The sequence below is a fragment of the Aedes albopictus genome, chromosome 3 (genome assembly GCF_035046485.1).
Source record: "Aedes albopictus strain Foshan chromosome 3, AalbF5, whole genome shotgun sequence".
Taxonomy (NCBI): Eukaryota; Metazoa; Arthropoda; class Insecta; order Diptera; family Culicidae; genus Aedes; species Aedes albopictus.
In genome coordinates, this window is record NC_085138.1 from 8,098,823 (window position 1) to 8,103,276 (window position 4,454).

Below are 4,454 nucleotides of genomic sequence, written 5' to 3' on the forward strand. Positions count from 1 at the left end.
TTATACTGCATAAAAATCTTAGAAATTTAAAGCTCATTTTTTTACTTCATTTAATAATATAACAATGATTATATTAAAAAACTCGAATCTCTTGACACAGGAACAAATGAATTTATTTTATTATAAATAAATAAAAATGATTTTAATATACATATATGTTGTGAACAAACTTTTTTATGTAACATTTTATTCCGTACTCTGCTACACAGCTTTCAACGACGGATACGTATAAAATCACGACAAGAATTGTAGTGGGATTTGGGAAGAGAATAGCAGAGAATAGAGAACTGCAGCGTAGGCAGTTTAAAACAGAAGCGAAAGCAGCAGCTCCTTTTTCTTTCGGGAGAAGCGAAATGCGAAGCAGTATTTCAATGGGCATTAAAAAAACAGCTGGTAAGGATGGTATCGCAGCTGAATTCATCAATTGCAATGGGGGTCTAGAAAAGTTGTCTGCCGTTTTTTTAGGTAAATCGAACAGCTAATGGAGCAATGGAAGGAAGGTATAATCTGCTGTATTCATAACACTAGTTTACAGCATTTTTCATCTCGGTAAGCTGATGCTCATTTTAAGTGTAGAATCATGCCCTCAGTTAGAAAAAGTGAAGGAAAAAAAAAATAACGGTAGAGCGGAAATAACTACGGGTATTCCGGAATAAACATCTGAAAAGGGTCTCGAGAGCAGGGATGGCATTCCGCACTGAAAATGTGCACAGTGCAGCTTATTTTCTTATTAAAACCGCACACACTTGCACTCACACTGAGGAGCATGCCATGAATTCTTGAAAAAATTCTATTATAACAAACCTGGGCGTGTTAGTGGAGTAGCTGTAAGTAAAAAAAAAGAGTTAAGTACTATTTTTTTAATTCCACTATAAATTTGCATCCTTTGACGGATACGTATTTAAACCTCAATTGTAAGGCCGTCTTCAGTGTCTCGTACTCGAGTCAAGTATAAGACACTGAAGAGGACCTTACAGTTGAGGCTGAAATACGTATATGTTAAACACGGACAGAAAAGCGTTCACATTGAAACTAAAATAACGTTTGTTTAATATAAACATTGAAATTCTTATCCAGCTTTTTACGCTAGCCTGCCATAATCTTCGAATCACCCCCTTCTGACATTTTTTGCCGACACTATAATAATTATTATGGTTGGGTCAAAGTAAGCTTGACGAAGGTGAAAATGAATTGTTGACAACGGAGCGTCAGAAATTTTCACTTATCATCAAAACTAAATAGATATGTTTTTTTTTTTAATTTATCTATAATTTCTAACATTTATTATATTCTAGGTGGGTTTATGAAGAGGAGTAGTGCCCAAAATGTAGCTGGGATCTGCTGGAATGCACAAGGATTTGTTACACGTGATCAGACAGACCCCACAAATCCCTGGGTGCCGGCAAGTCGGAGCCCATGCTCCAAGGATCAGCTTCGATGCTCTTCAAGAGTTCTTTCATTATGAAGGGAAGGACATAGCACTAACTGTATCCTTAAAGTATTATTTCTTAAACTTACATGCAGTGGTGGATATAAAAGGGTTAACTCACGGCCCGCCGGAGGGTATTTTTCATATAAAAATGAAAAGGCTGCGGGCTTTCACATGCGCGAAGACTTTCCTAGATCGGTAAAAGCGAACAGGGTGGACAGGAGCAAGCTATCACGGTCACAGAGCATCAACTACTCGGTTATGGGCTGGTGTGCATGCTATTTATAATCAACTAGCTGTCCCGGCAGACGTTGTACTGCCCTGTACTGCCAATTTGGTGTGATAGTTTGACAAATGACAACTGATGTGGGGTCATTGCAGCACCGCACTCTTAGATTAGTTTTAGTGCGTTCGTTTTGAATGTCTCCCCTGCTCATAACAATTTCAGTAATTTTACAATTGTTATTGTTTTAAGTTGATTTTCCTAACTTTTTTTACATATAAACACAGCCACCACGAATACGAACCGAACCGTGCGAGAGTCAAGCTGATCGGTTCATCCGTTCTTGAGTTTTGTTGCCTCAAAGGAACTTCAAACTCATTTTTATATATATAGATTTTCTTTTTATTTGTCTATAGTTCTATTAACATTGTTGTTTTACAATATGAAAACCTATATGTTTTAATCTCCGAAAAACTAGAAACTGTATGTCCAACGGTAATGGATTCTAGGATTTTATTGAAAGGTATATTGACGCCCGCCGCTTAGTGACTGCGTGAGGGGAAAGGTTATTCTTTCTTCATGAGCAGTAGGCCGTCCCTTATTTTGCAAAAATTGGAAATGTTATAAGTTCGTTAGTGGAAAATGATCGTTTTAGCTAAGAAATGATCGTGTCAAAATTTGAAGTCCGTATCTCAAGGCTAAGTGGTCCCTCAAGGGGCCTAAAGTTGTCAAATATTGTATGGGACCAAAAAAACATGAAATTTTTTTCGACTAAAAAATACGCAATTCTACTAAAACCGGTGATTTTAGGACCCTAAAGGGCCAAAAATGTGTTTAGATTTGCGATATCTTCACTAGTTTTTGAGTTATTGAACAAAATAAGGTAAATTTCCTTCGGAATCTGAAAAAATGGTCAAAAATGCTGATTTTTCAGTTGTTTTTTGTCAATATCTTGGAAACGAGTAGAGATATCGTAAATCTAAGCACATTTTTGGCCCTTTGGGGTCCTAAAATCACCGGTTTTAGTAGAATAGCGTATTTTTTAGTCGAAAAAAATTTCATGTTTTTTTTTGTCCCATACAATTTTTGACAACTTTAGGCCCCTTGAGGGACCACTTAGCCTTGAGATACGGACTTCAAATTTTGACACGATCGTTTTTTAGCTAAAACGATCATTTTCCAGTAACGAACTTATAACATTTCTAAATTTTGCAAAATAAGGGACGGCCTAATGAGCAGGCTCGTGGGAGAGAATGAAAATTCTATCCTATGCATTTAACAACTTCTATGCTTCTCCTTTCGTTCAAATTGTATTTATGTTTGCAATTTTCTGAGGCAAGCTATGATGAAACTACGAAACCTCTGATAGGGATTCGATCAAGATTTTGTAAGGAATTCAGGTGAATTTCCATGTGGAAATGTGTTGAGACAGCGAAGTAATTTCTAACGAAATTATGACGGAGTTCCATAAAACTTCTGGTAGACTGTCGGAAGTAATTCTGATAAGTTTCCCTGAAGACGCTCAAGATGAATTACTTGTGGGGGTACTAGGGAGGCTCTAATTATACTGTGGCGAATTTCCGGTGAAATCCTGAAAACTTCAGATCGTAGAGTTCTGATACGGATTTCGAGGGAAATACTGATGGAAGTTCCTAAGGATTTCTGGTGTGATTCTGACATGGAATTATCTTGCGTGTTCCAGAAAACAAAACCTAAGTGCGATGTGGATCTGGAGAACAGTAAAGCATTTGTACATTTTTCGTCAATTTTTGCAATGGTTTGGCATTGAACAGGTCCGATTTCCATTAGTATCGAATAGGTTTGTTATCCTCTGGTACCTAAAAGTTTAAAAATGCTGTTAGATTTAAAAAAAATCAATTAAAGAAGTTCAATTATTACGAATACATCGTAGCTTCAAAGCGTATCCAGTGAAAAATCTTGACATCTCAATCAACAAACGAAAATTGCTGCCTACTAAGATCAACCATAAAATCCGTCGGCAAGAATTGTCAAAATCGAATCACCCCTCACTGTTTTATAGCCAGCGTAAAAAGCTATGGTATCCTTTCAAACAGATTTGCAATTCAGCAGGAAACTGGAAACGGATCTGTGATTTTTATCTTTTTTAACAGTTATTGCCAAAAACTATTTTAACAATAAAACTATAAAGAATAGCCTATGTATAAAAGAAGGAAAAATTTGTGATTTAAATATCAGCAGTGCCAACAACTATTTTGGCAATTATACTAGAAAGCTCGCTAGAAAGAACGATACAGTAGACGTTCGATAAGTTCAACATGTTTACGTTTCAGTTACCGAATGAAATTCGCTAACTGCAACGACTGACAGCCGTCAAACAGTTGTCAATTACTGTTGGACGCAGCCAGAATGCACTCAAAAACATCGCAAGTACACCGAGGTGTACTTAAAGGGTAATAGCAATCATAAGAATGCATGAAATGTCCTTTCAAATGCTTATTTTGCCCCATATGCCCCATCAACTGCAGGGAATTCATACTATTATCTAATTATGAATGGATTTTTAATGTCACTAATTTGAAGTTGATTTTTTGACATAAACAAAAAGCGCTAAATCTTTTATCACCAGAATCATCTTCGAGAGTTATCCAATTTGCCTTCTTTTGCCCTATTTTCATAGAAAATGAGATCTTAAATGTATTTATAAGAAACAGATACTGCTATGGAACGTTAAAAATAATTCTAGGCGCAATTAGAAGCTAACAGTAATCATGCGCATATATTTTTTTTTGAGGCTATAAATTTATTAATTTTAATTTATCC

At 36.1% G+C, this 4,454-nt stretch overlaps 1 protein-coding gene and 1 long non-coding RNA gene across 2 annotated transcripts in view; one reads left to right on the top strand and one right to left on the bottom strand.

Annotated features, from left to right (window-relative positions):
- LOC115253504 (arrestin domain-containing protein 2) overlaps positions 1 to 120 on the top strand; it is a 2,621-nt gene extending 2,501 nt beyond the window's left edge. The window contains exon 4 of the mRNA XM_029858128.2: positions 1 to 120. This exon is cut by the window's left edge and continues 922 nt beyond it. The gene's annotated coding sequence lies outside the window, so the exon portion shown is untranslated.
- Positions 121 to 2,574: 2,454 nt separating this feature from the next.
- LOC134290001 (uncharacterized) lies at positions 2,575 to 3,846 on the bottom strand. The gene is made up of 2 exons (XR_009998789.1): positions 3,552 to 3,846; positions 2,575 to 3,490 (listed from the first exon to the last, which is right to left on the bottom strand). It is a non-coding gene; the product is annotated as an uncharacterized LOC134290001 (long non-coding RNA).
- Positions 3,847 to 4,454: the final 608 nt, after the last annotated feature.